Source organism: Crinia signifera, chromosome 1, assembly GCF_055691185.1.
Source record: "Crinia signifera chromosome 1, ASM5569118v1, whole genome shotgun sequence".
Taxonomy (NCBI): Eukaryota; Metazoa; Chordata; class Amphibia; order Anura; family Myobatrachidae; genus Crinia; species Crinia signifera.
In genome coordinates this window covers 6,202,818-6,217,159 of record NC_139217.1, presented here as the reverse complement: position 1 = coordinate 6,217,159, position 14,342 = coordinate 6,202,818, and the positions used below count along the sequence as shown (strand labels likewise).

At 41.5% G+C, this 14,342-nt stretch overlaps 1 long non-coding RNA gene across 1 annotated transcript; it reads left to right on the top strand.

The window, feature by feature from the left end:
- Nucleotides 1–478: 478 nt before the first annotated feature.
- On the top strand, nt 479–1,150 carry LOC146025414 (uncharacterized). The gene is made up of 3 exons (XR_014454117.1): nt 479–534; nt 629–722; nt 900–1,150. It is a non-coding gene; the product is annotated as an uncharacterized LOC146025414 (long non-coding RNA).
- The last annotated feature ends 13,192 nt before the right edge of the window (nt 1,151–14,342 follow it).

Here is a 14,342-nt window from a genome sequence, read left to right as displayed (position 1 = left end):
AAGGGTATTCCACACATTTTGATCTAACACAGCTTACAGGAAGTGACGTTTTAGTCATTCACTATATATACTCAGCCCACCTTCCCTCAGTCATTCACTTTGGTGGAGCTTAGCAGTTCACTACTCAGACTGACTGAATAAGTAAGTACTTGTACTCATTTCTGACTGAAGCCTTGAAGTCACAGCTTAATATTAGCAAGTGACACTCTATTTATTATTATTTTTTTGCATTTGGCCATTATAGGGCCACCTTGTGTCACTATATGCAATTTTTTGTATTCTTTTGGAAAAAGTTTTGTATCAAATATGAATTTGTTTCTGCACTAAATAACCTGCAGACGTCTTAATTGGATGTTACATACTGTTAACTCTTACACGCCAGCTGGGTAGTAAATTACCCTTAGCAGTTAGATTCTGCAACCCTTTTGTGTGTTCTTCATCTAATAGGAGCTATATTTTATTTCTGTTATCAGATATCATTTGTTCTCTCATCAAGACTATTTGTTTCTATATCCGCAAATACTACGACTAGTGGTATGTATCATTTTTTCCAATTTGTCCCCCCCCGCCAACCACATTTGTGTTCTGATTGTTGGTTTATGAAGGATTCTATCGGTTTCCTTTGTAGGATACTACGCCTATAATTATAGGTTCAACAAGCCTCTACAGCCAAATAAATATTGCGTTACCTAGGAGTTGCCTAGAGTTCTACCACAATTTTGGTATGTGATCCAGAAGGATCTTTGTCCCGTTTTATTTATATTTTTATATCTTTGTCCTTTCTGTCCTCTCTTCCTTACACCTGCCGTTCTTTTCTCTATTTGCAATGTACGTTTTAATGAATTTTAGTACAACATGTAAACATTCATATGATTGATGTTTTGTATTATGATTTACAGTGTGTCTATCATATTATGCCATGCCCCTGAGGAAGTCGTGTGAACGACGAAACGCGTTGGGCTCATTTGTCGTTTATGAATATTCATCTATCCTGTGTACATACAGATCATCATATCTTCAGCTCACCGTATCTGAAATTGAACCTTGTGTTTAAACTGCTATGCTCCTGTGAGCATCCTTTTTAATAAATTGTTTTTTAAAAAAAACGTTTGAATTGTACAGCCTAAATTGTATAAGGTCTCTGTAGCGCACCCTGAATACCCCCTTCTCCTTCATATATATATATATATATATATATATATATATATATATATATATATATATATATATATATATATATATATATATATATAAGTGTATATTGTGCACACTAAAAAACCATAATAATTAATACATAATAAAAATGGGCAATAGTCACCCCTATGGAGATGGACCTGAATGTGGAATTTTTGATGAATGTAAAGTCTCACTTGGTCCTAGTATTGCTCTCTTGGTTTGGGCAAATCAGATGCTACTGGCTACCAGTCCATATACCTGACTGGTAGCCTGATGTTGAAAACTCCCGTTGTGAGGAAAGATGGTACACATCTCACGGAATGGAGGACTCCAAGAGTTCAGCAGGTGGTGGTGTCCTTTTTTAAAAAAGTCCAGTTGGTATGAATGAATTGGAGAGCTGGTCCAAGTAAGATATGATGTTCGTAATCCACAAGGGTCCAATAGGGTGTGCAGGGCTAACGCGTTTCGTCATCCACAGGCAAGTGCCTTTGAGAAAGTCATCTGTGGATAAACTATTCTTCTGATAACTGTCAAGTCAATCAAATCAAAGCTTTGGTATTGATTAGTAACTAGCAGAAGAGAAGGTCCCGGGTTCAAATCCCGCATGAGCCCCCATTTGAAAGAGAATAACAACCTTTGACCTTATTCAGACACCAATGGAACAGCTTGCTGACCGGACAGAAGAACACTCAAAAAGTTCTCTGAACTTTATTAAAACTATGACATATTTATACCAAAAAGATACATACATCCCCTTCAGAGGACGGGATATTAGCAAATAACATACTTCTTCAAATATAATCCTCCCTTTAAGAGGGATCACAAACTAAATATTGGTTCAACATGCTTTTGCGTGCCGTCTCTTTCGTAATAATAGGATTAAACTTCCAAGAATCTGATTGACGTTACATTTCCTCTGTAACTGCCCCTTAAAATATTCTTTACATTAAACTCGAAACCCTTATATGGAAATGCATATTCTCTTTTCAGCTGTTTACTTGGTCAGTTACTTCCTATGGAATGTGGTCAGCAGTTTTCCTGTAGCTAGGGTGCCTCTTACCATCTGTTTTATGTTTATGTTATTTCTAGGAAAATCTTGGAACTTATTTCCTTTAGTTTTTGGTAACTGTTTCAGGCTTAGGAAGACAGAAACAGATGTCATACACTGTTTAATTCTTTGTAACTATATTTTCTTATGAGACCTAGTAATAGCAGGAATCTCTGATTACTGTATATAAATAATATAATCTTTGCTAAAATAATCTCAATCAAGATTAAAATCTTGTGACTGACAATTGCCACCAATGTGCCATATGGTGCCAGACTTGTGCACCACCTACACACAATTTGCACAACACCTGCACACAACTTGTGCACCACCTGCATATAACTCTTGCATTGCGTATTTACTCCATTAAAGTGATCATGGGTCCAAACAATGTCTCCTCCTAGACAAGAAAAAAAATATATCTCAATTGTAAGAATATGGGCGCTTTTTATAAAAGGGAACTAATACTCTCCTGCTTAAGTCACTTTCCCTTGATGTCCTCCGTCTCCTCTCTCGGCGATAATTTATGAAAAGACAAGAGGGGAGATAGAGAGCATGTCTCCTCGTGTAATACAGTTATGGTAAGTGTGTATTTTCAAGTAAATTGTTTTGTTTAAACAACTTTGGTCTATCTGAGTGATCTTTTGTATATATATCGGGGTGTAACCCCCTTTTCCACACACTCACAATGGCAATCGATCAAACAGGCATATCAACCCTCCCTGGGGTATTACAAAATCCTTGGATAATAAAAGATGTAGTTAGGTGGACCACCCCTAAACCAATTACTCACGTGGAGCTATAAGATCAATAGCATATCAGGTAGGTCTTTATCTTTCCGTCTTGCACCGTTAAGGATACTAGATTCCAAACGCTCGTATGTATAAATGAGCAAAAACAAACGGATACTGTAATTACTAAAAACAGATATGCTTTATTTGAACAGAGTGAAGTTAAAAAACAAATTGCTGGGACCTCATTTGTGGATTATGTCAATTCAGGCTGAGGTGGCAAATACCTGGGACTCTGTTTGGGGCCCCTTCTAGAGTCCAGGTTGTAGTGCAGCCTTTGCTGGTATTTCAGTCCTGTGGTCTCCCAGTCAAATTGTAGAGAGAGCTCCCACCAACGCGTTTCGATCTCCTTTGGATCTTTTTCAAGGTATAATTTCTCTCTCTGTCTATCCGCTTCTTATAGGGTATCCGGTACTCTTTACCTAGAAGGGCGCCCCCGATTGGAATCGCGGGCGTCGGGGTAAAAAATCGTGGCCATCGCGGGCATCGCGGGTAAATCGCGGGTACATTAAAATCGGGTGCCCGCGATGACCGCGATTTTCCCATAGGGATCAATGTTAAAAACGGTGATTGACCGCGATTTTAATTTTAAATGCCTCAATGCCCGCGATTTGGCCATAGGAATCAATGTTAAATGGGCCACAGAGCCCTAATAGTCACCGTGAACTCTGAAATGGCCCCCACAATTGTTAACGCCACCCCACGATCAACGTGAACCCGAAGCGTGGCGAGCGCAGCGAGCCCGCGAGGGGCGGCGGTACGCGTCCTCCGACCTTTTCATGCCCTACTATCCACGTCGGCGTGGAGTTGAGAATAGAATAGTGTGGCGAGCGCAGCGAGCCACCGAGCCCGAAGCGTGGCGAGCGCAGCGAGCCCCGCGAGGGGCCGCGGATACCTTCACAGGTAAACGCGTCCCCTCGCGGGCTTCACAGGTGTCCGCTTTTCGCCACGGACACCTGTGAAGCCCGTGAGGGGACGCGCTTACCTGTGAAGGTATCCGCGTCCCCTCGCGGGGCTCGCTGCGCTCGCCACGCTTCGGGCTCGGTGGCTCGCTGCGCTCACCACACTATTCTATTCTCAACTCCACGCCGACGTGGATAGTAGGGCATGAAAAGGTCGGAGGACGCGTACCGCTGCGCTCGCCACGCTTCAGGTTCACGTTGATCGTGGGGTGTCGTTAACAATTGTGGGGGCCATTTCAGAGTTCACGGTGACTATTAGGGCTCTGTGGCCCATTTAACATTGTTTCCTATGTAAAAATCGCGGGCATTGAGGCATTGAACACTAAAATCGGGTCCAATCTCATTTTTAACATTGGTCCCTATGGGAAATCACGGCCATCGCGGGCATTGCATCGCACCTGATTTTTAGTGCATTCGATGGTCGCGATGGTCGCGATGGGCGCCCTTCTAGGTAAAGAGTACCGGGTATCCTAATGATTTTATCCTTAACAGGTGTAGTATGCTACTTCTCCAATAGCTTCACCCTCTGTTGTTTTTTTATCTCTGATGTATTTTCTAATTTTCCTTTCTTTTATGACCTTCTCAGTTTTTCCTATATTAGTTTCTATTTCCTCTTCCATTTCCTTAAATTCAGGTAGATGTTTGAAGGGTGCAATGTCAGTTTTTATTTTTTCTATTCTTCCTTCCAGATCCTTGAGTTCTCTTTTTCTTTCCTTGATGATGAGTTCCATTAGGGTGAATGAACATTGCTGGGTGACCTTTTCCCAATCTTTTTTGAATTATTCTGATTAGGGGGGAAATTATGCTTTTTTATCTATGATTAGACCTTTCGGAATTAATCTGCTTGACAGATATTTCTCAAGCGTGGCTATTTCCCACCATAACCGACATTCTTTTGTGAGGTCTTTTTCTAGATTCTCCATAATTTGTTCTAGATTATCGTCTAAGGAGTCATAATTGTCCTCTATCACTGAAAAAAGTTGGTGTATTTACAACATGAGACATCACAATATCCGGCAAAAGGAACTAAACCTAAAGGGACATTTTCCCGACAGAACGAAGTGCCGAAACCGGAAGTCACGGCAGACACATATTACCGGAAGTGACGCCGAGGCCGTGATCCGGAACCAAGTTGAAGTACTCAGACTTAAGGGGATGATTTTAGAAGCCGGAATAAACAGGAAATTATGTCAGCGGCCGGAAGTCAGACCCCCGGCGGCCGGGAATATGGATTCTGAATAACTTTATATAGTAATACACTGAAAATGAGTGCTAAATACAGCGCTCAGGTTTAGGTGGAATTAGCATACCACACCTGTTTAGGATAGGATCATTAGGATACCCTATATAAACCGGATAGACAGAGAGAGAAATTACACCTTGAAAAAGATCCAAAGGAGATTGAAACGCGTTGGTGGGAGCTCTCTCTACAATTTGACTGGGAGACCACAGGACTGAAATACCAGCAAAGACTGCACTACAACCTGGACTCTAGAAGGGGCCCCAAACAGAGTCCCAGGTATTTGCCACCTCAGCCTGAACTGACATAATCCACAAATGAGGTCCCAGCAATTTGTTTTTTAACTTCACTCTGTTCAAATAAAGCATATATGTTTTTAGTAATTACAGTATCCGTTTGTTTTTGCTCATTTATACATACAAGCGTTTGGAATCTAGTATCCTTAACGGTGCAAGACGGAAAGATAAAGACCTACCTGATATGCTATTGATCTTATAGCTCCACGTGAGTAATTGGTTTAGGGGTGGTCCACCCCACTACATCTTTTATTATCCAAGGATTTTGTAATACCCCAGGGAGGGTTGATATGCCTGTTTGATCGATTGCCATTGTAAGTGTGTGGAAAAGGGGGTTACACCCCGATATATATACAAAAGATCACTCAGATAGACCAAAGTTGTTTAAACAAAACAATTTACTTGAAAATACACACTTACCATAACTGTATTACACGAGGAGATATGCTCTCTATCTCCCCTCTTGTCTTTTCATAAATTATCGCCAAGAGAGGAGACGGAGGACATCAAGGGACAGTGACTTAAGCAGGAGAGTATTAGTTCCCTTTTATAAAAAGCGCCCATATACTTACAATTGAGATATATCTTTTCTTGTCCAGGTTCACAATATAGGGATATCAGGTGGTACCCTCATCTCAATTTGAAACAGGCGGCTTAAACTGCGCAGACAGTAAATACCCAAATTCTTGTTTGAAAATGTCTCCTCCTAATCCAATACTGGCTGCAATTAAGGAGCCATGCCTATCTCTTGTATCGATGATGCCAAAGAAAATAGTTTTTGTTAAATTTAACTTGATGGATTGAGATGAAACAAAGTACAGGTTATTTCTAGAGATGCTAATCCGGGGGAATTTTTTTCAATTCCAGCATTTGCCCTGGGAAACCCAGGATTAAGCATCCTTAATACATTGCATACCCTTCCATTCATAGTTACCGCTCAGGTGTGGGAAGTGTGGCGGGTACAATGGCCATAGAGGTAACCTAGTAACATAGGGGTAGATGTATTAAGCCTTAACAAGAGATAAATGCAAGGGTGATAGAGAGATAAACGTCCAGCCAATCAGCTCCTTACTGACTTTTTTCAAACACAGCCTGTAACATGGCAGTTAGGAGGTGATTGGCTGGACGTTTATCACCTTTGCATTTATCTCTTGTTAAGGCTTAATACATCTGCCCCATAGTTACATAGTAATTAAGGCTGAAAAAAAGAAATTCAGCCTGGTTAACCTATCTTTGTATTCTAGTGATTCAAGACCTTTTACTATCGTAGTCATCCTTCTCTGTACCTGTTCCAATTCATGTATGTCCTTTTTAAGGTGCAGTGCCCAGAACTGAGCACAATATTCCAAGTGTGGTCTCACCAATGCCTTGTAAAGAGGCACTATCACATTGGCATCCCTTGAATCCATGCCCCTTTTAATCCATGCCAGTGTACAGTTTGCTTATGCTGCTGCACTTGAGCAATGTGCACTATTACCCAATTTTTCATCTATGATGACCCCCAAGTCCTTCTCTACAACAGAATTCCCAATAATAACTCCATTTAGCCTATAAGTGGCTTGTTAATTTTTGTTCCCATAATGAATTACTTTACATTTTATTAACGTTACGTTAAACTGCATTTTCTACCTTTCAGCCCACCTTTCCAGTTTATTTAAGTCACTTTATAGTGTTTCCACATCCTCTCCTGAGTTAAATCTTACTCAATTTTGTGTCGTCCACAAATATAAAAATTTTACTCACTATATCACTTTCAATATCATTAATGAATATATTAAACAAGGTGGATCCCAATATTGAACCTTTCGGGACTCCAATTTGGACCTTACCCCAACTGGAATGTATGCCATTTACCACCACTCTCTGTCCTTGTGAGGACTCCCGGGCTCATGGGTGCACGGAGGGACCTATCGCTCGTATCCGCCTTGAGAAAGGCAGTGTTTACAGCTGTGCACAGTCCCGGGAGGACCTCGGTTCGTGGATCACACAGTAAGGCCACAACAGCGAAGGTACAAAACGCACCTTTATTTCATATTAACAGTACATGAAAACCATAACCACACCACTAACACTACACAACACAGGTAGCACTACTACATAACACAGCACACACTAACTATTATCAGAACCACACAAAGATGAACCCCTCCCTTCCATAGTCAATAATCACCTTGGGCAGTCTCTGAGCTGGGGCACAGCACGGGGCAAATCTCCGGCGGATGTATGGGCTCCACTGAGCCAGGGCCGCTGTTCGCTGCTGATCCTGCAGGTGGTGAATCCCAGCCGCTTGGCCTGTGGGTGCTGCCGGGGTGCTGGCACGCTGGATGCAAACGCTGGCTGTGGTATGGGCTCCGCTGAGCCAGGGCCGATCCCTGCTGCTGATGTTGCAGGTGATGAATCCCAGCCGCTTGGCCTGTGGGTGCCGTCGGGGTGTTGGCACGCTGGATGCAAACGCTGGTGGTGGTATGGGCTTCACTGCGCCAGGGCCGAATGCCCGCTGCTGATGTTCTGGTGGGGTCTGAAGGGACCTCAGTCTCCTCCCCTGGGATCCTGCCTCGCCGGGTCAGGGATCCTGAATGGATGCAGAATGTAGAACCCAGAGCTGCTGTTTCAGCCCATTTTATCCTTGAGTTCTGCGACCGGATTGGATGTTGCTTGAATCCTGAGATGTAAATGCCCCTGAGTCCTGTGTAGGGATTGGCTGCTGCTGTAGCCCTGCCAACTTGCTGTTCTCTGGGACTCTCTGGCCCCCTGCTGGTCTGGTGCCGGCCAGTCCTATAACAAGTCCCCGGGGAGAACAAAAGGCCAGGAACCATTGCTGATAAGGGGGCGACCCAGGTGTGAAGTCAAAACAGACCCTATTGTTGGTTGTGAAGTCTCAGCCTATTCAGCTTGCTGATGCTTTCTGTGAGGGGGATGAGATAGGGGGGGTGTCGGCTGTCCGCAGTAGACAACAAGATATTACACACATGCAATAAACCATACATTACTGTGATAGAGACATATCAGGCTCAGGAGTATATGCCCTGATGGGCGCAATACTTATAAACACGCGGTACTATTTCCCATCGCAGGCAGTCATCTGGTATGTAATAAAGTCCTGTCCTAGTACTATAGAACAGGAAGCGGTCATCTATTAGAATGAACTTAGGTCTACAGTCATTAGGTCGACCCCACTAGGTCGACTGGCAGGAAGGTCGACCTGACTTAAGGTCGACATGGGCCAAGGTCAACATGACTTAAGGTCGAATTTGCATAAAGGTCGACATGAGGAAGGTCGACTGGTCATAAGGTCGACATGGGGTTTTTCACTGTTTTTTGAGCCGACATGTGCCGACAGGCGGTATTTCATGCCCTACCATCCACTAGGGCGTGGAGGAGGTTATTAAAGCTGTGGCGAGCGAAGCGAGCCACCGTGCCCGAAGCATCGCGAGCGAAGCGAGGGTCCGATTCTCATTGCTAACTGTGTCCATGTCGTCTGTGTTGACATTCGGATCAAAAAACAGTGAAAAACCCATGTCGACCTTATGACCAGTAGACCTTCCTCATGTCGACCTTTATGCAAATTCGACCTTAAGTCATGTCGACCTTGGCCCATGTCGACCTTAAGTCAGGTCGACCTTCTTGCCAGTCGACCTAATGACTGTAGACCTAAGTTCATTCTGATAGATGTACCGATTCCTATAGAACACACAGTCCTGTGGAAGGCTCTTTTAGTGTGAGAGGCACGGCTCCCATGGGATGGCAGGCAGGGTATTGTATTGGGAAAATGTTGTTAATTCAGGTAAGAGAGTGTCTGGGTCTCTAGGCTATATTTAGGAATCTTGGGGTGCCTACCCCCTCATGATCCAGGTGGGGGTGCCCCGAGGGTGGGTCATGACAGTCCTCGATTGTGCAACCAGTTTTTAATCCAATTACAAATTTTATCTCCTAACCCTAAATTACCTAGTTTTATTAATAACCTTTTATGAGGCACCATGTCAAAAGCTTTAGGGAAATCAAGCAGTATTACCTCAACAGATTTCCCTTGTGTCCAGCCCCCTACTGACTTCCTCATAGAAACTAATTAAATTAGTCTGACATGATCTATTTTTGACGAATGAGCCTTACTTATCACTGTCTACTGTTCTAAGAAATTTTGGATACTATCTCCTATTATTCCTTCTAATATTTTTCCCACAATGGATGTAAGGCTGACCGGTCTATATTTTTAGGGTTAGTTTTGCTATCTTTCTTCCATATTGGTACTACGTTAGCTATGCGCCAGTCCCTTGGTACTGTCCCAGAGTTTATGGATTCCTCGAATATCCGATATAATGGTAGTGCTGTGACATAACTTAATTCTTTTAGTGTCCTAGGGTGTATTTTGTGCGGGCCAGGAGATTTATTACTATGTAGATTCTGTAATCTATATTTGACTAATTCTTCACTCAAACATACAGTTTGGGAGCAATCAAGAGCCTAGTATTTAATCTGTAGGAGATCTTCTGAAGATTCTTCCCTTGTAAATACCAAAGCAAAAAATGAATTGAATAATTCCGCTTTCTCTTTTCCTTCTATTACCATGGTACCCTGCCTATTTTTTAGTTGGCCAATATTTTTTAGTTCCTTAACCATTTCCTGTTTATATAACTGTATAATTTTATGGAATTAGATTTGCTATCTGCGGCTATTCTACGTTCAGTCTCTAATTTAGCCATCTTGATTGTATTTTTACATTTCTTATTACATTCTTTATATGCGGCAAATGATTTGGGTGTCCCATCTTGTTTAAACATTTTGAATGCCCATCTTTTTTTAGCGATTTCAGATTTGACTTTGCTGTTGAGCCACATACAGTATGTTTCCTTCTGTTCTTTTATTTACCCTATAAATAAATGTATCGGTGCCCTCCAGACTTGTTTTTTTAAGTTCGCCACCTTTAGTAGTATCCATACCTCTAAACAATTCCATCCAGTTTATATACTTTAAGGACTCCTCAAACTTACCACAGTTTGCTTTTCTGAAATGTAAGGACCTGGTTGCTCCAATATAATTATCTTTGTTAAAGATAACAAAGATAATTATATTGGGTATAATGGTATATTGGGTGTGACGGCAGTGCGTGTAACGGCTGGAGAGGTGTGGTGGCTGGAGTGGTACAGTGGCTGTGGTGCAGGAGAGGTGCAGCAGGTGGTGGCTAGAGTAGAGCAGTGCAGCGAGAGTGGACTCAGCAGAGCATTGGGCGGCAGGCTGCAAAGCGTGACCTCGGTTATGACATCACTTCCGAGAGCCGCATAGTCGGGGATGAACAGCCGGGCAGCATCGGCATGGGTGCTTAGATACTGCTCGTCATTAGCTTACGTTATTAGATTCAAATACAACAGAATATAGAGTCAAAGCCTATAAGCTTGCTGATTATTTCTAGGAGTTTCATGAGAATTGGTTCAATACTGTAGATTTTGTAATACTGGGAAGACTGGGATATATATCTGTCTGCACTAAGGGATTGCAGCCTGGTGTCAAAAAGAGATTAAAGAGGTGTCACCACACCCCTAAACAGATACAATGGAACAAAAAAGTAAATCTCAATGTCACTGACAGTAGGCGCTTCGGAAACAAAAGGAACATTTTTTACTCCCCTGTAAACGTCTTTTAGGGTCCCCTCTCCTCTCGTATGTTTTCTCTCTCAGGACATATGAAAGATATAAGGGAACACAACGCACGTATCCTCGTGCAATACTGAATGGGGTATTCAGAGGGTGTACAATATAATTTTTTTTATGAATACATTTCAAGTATATGAACCACCGGTGTGTGGTTTTAGAATGCGGAGGCAGCCCTCCTACACAATCTACTCACAGTGTATCACTGGAAAAACAGCATGTCATGGGGGTCTTTTTTCTCCACTCCACTCTTTTACTCGCAATGAATTTTCTAGAGTAGAAAGTAGGTGCTGAGGTAGATCCTTTAAAATGGTTTTTATTCATAAAATATACAGATAGACATGGATAAAGATATGATGGGGGTACTTAGCTCCAAAGGTTTGGTCTGGTATTTTCCAAGGTGTAAAGTTCAGGAAAAAATCGGGGCCCCGATGTCCTTACCGCTCCAATGAAAGCTAGTCCCCAACACTGTAATAACAACAGAAGAGTCCCCACCAACGCGTTTCGATCTGTTATAGATCTTTGTCAAGGTGTGTAGGTACTCTTCTGTTAGGGGTTTATATAGCACACTAATCATTTAATGTGTGGCAGCTGTGATATACAATGTATACATAATAACTTCCTCATAATAATAAAACGTCCTGGTTTAACTTAGGCATGTTCCGGGGTCCTGGCAGCCAACTTCCTGGGTAGTTATACTCAGTCCGATGTATAAATAACAAGTCTCTTATGGAAAACAGCGTTCTGGTTTGCTTTAAACAGATTCCGTGGTTCTTGCGACGTATTTCTGTGTAGTTGCGATACGTCACTTCCGGTGACGTCATATCCGCCGCGGCTTTCGTTTCTGAGTGTATGCGGCTCATCACTTCCTAAATACTGTGTTCCATTTCCAGATCACATGACTTGGTCCGGTCATGTGTTTATGATCCTCTGTTCTGGCGGCCATCTTTTGTTTGTCTATGATCCTCTGTTCTGGCGGCCATCTTTTGTTTGTCTAATGCCGATTCCATCTGAAAATGGATCTATATTCTTTCTAAAATGAAAGAAAAAATAGCAGTATAGGTTCTTGCAATATGTAAACATTTTATGAGCTTAATGTTTACAAAGTGACAAATGCATAGAGAAAAAATGTATTCATATACTTTGGAAACGGAGATGAATTAATCATTAATTCTGACAGATTTGCAAATCTGTCAGAACTGATCGACCATCATCTGCAGCCATTAGTTTTAACCAACAGATCGCACCTTAAAGATGCCGGTGATGTCATCAACAAACTAAAAGACATTACTTGGGAGGAAGGCAATTTTTTAGTTAGTGCAGATGTCAGTAGTTTATACACTATAATTGAACATTCCCAAGGATCTGTGGCTGCCAAGGAATATCTTAAAAGAACAAATATTAATCCATCTTTACAAAATTTTATCTTGGAAGGCATTTTATTCATTTTAGAACACAACTATTTTACCTTCAAATGAGACTTTTACCTTCAACAGAGGGGTACAGCCATGGGCACCAGGTTTGCCCCATGTTATGCAAATATTTTCATGGGTTACTGGGAAGAGACTATGGTGTGGAACAATAACCCATATGGGGCAAACCTGGTGTCATGGCTCAGATATATCGATGGTATTCTTTTTATCTGGAAGGGGAGTGAGGAGGAATTAAAATCCTTCTGTGACTTTTTAAATGAAAATCTTTTTAACATTCATTTAACTTTCAATATTGATCAGAGCACTTTAAACTTTCTGGACCTAAATATTTATATCAATAATGGCAACATATGCACTAAAACATATCAAAAACCCACAGACTCTGCAGCCTACATTGGTGCAGACAGTTGCCATCATAAGAATTGGCTGAACGGGATACCGGGAGGCCAATTTAAAAGAATAAGGAGGAACTGCACGGAGAAAAGCACTTTCAATGACCAATCAATCAGAATGAAAGAAGCATTCGAAATGTGCGGTTACAAAACGGATATCGTCAACCAGGGTCTGGAAACAGCTTGAAATATTGAAAGAGAAGAACTCCTCAAACCTAAAGAAAGGAATAAACAGGACACAGAAAAAATAAATGGGCATTCATCACAAAATATAATTCCCAGCATAAGGAGATTGAGAAAGCTTTTAAAAAACATTGGCCTATCCTACAACAGGATCCTGTTTTAGGGAAACTTTTACCGGATAGACCAGTCCATATCTATAGACGCTCAAAGAACTTGAGAAATAAACTAGTAAGGAGCTTATGTCCAAGTGACACCATACGACAAAGCTACAATCGCTCTAAAGGCTTCTATAGATGTGGGTCATGCTTGGGATGTCGCAATACTCCGAACTGCCAAACATCAAAATATGAATCAATCTGCATAAATAAACAACAAGTGAAAATCGAGGAATTTATCACTTGTAATACCTTGAATATAGTGTATGCAATTGAGTGTACCTGCAACAAATTTTATATTGGACGGACCTTACGACCATTAAAGACTCGGATGGGAGAACACTTGCGCAACATAAAGAAAGAACTTGAGACTCACTCCCTTTCCACACACTTTAAAAAAGTCCACAAGAGTTCAGTAAAATAAATAAAATGTTTTTGGGGCATCAAATTAGCTAAAGCAACGGAGAGAAAAATGTTGCCAAGATCCTTGCACAAACAGAGATGAAATACATTTTTAATCTCAAAACCCTCATCCCAGGAGGACTTAATCAAGATTTTGAGATCAAGTGGTTTTATAATGAATTTGTATGAAGCTTTTAAACCAATACATCTCTGTATTATGCCCTTCAAAATTCCCATCCCTCTTTTAGTCCGTCCTTTTGACCCTCTCTGTCTTAAAAAAAAAAATAAAAAAAAAATACATAGTCCATTTTTAGAAATACCTAATTCATCATTTTTAAAACATTTTTTAAAACATAATGTTATTTAATGCATATTCTGTTTCTCCATCTCCCTTTTTGTATATGATTAATTAATCTCCGTTTTCAAAGTATATGAATACCTTTTTTGGTACTTGTTTCCTATCTGGGCGCCCATCGCGGGCATCGCGGGTACATCGTATGTCATTATAATGACATGCGATGGGCCAGACGCGATGCCCGCGATTTTCCCATAGGGAACAATGTTAAATGCCTCAATTTACCCGCGAAGACCGCGATTTACCATAGGAAACAATGTTAAA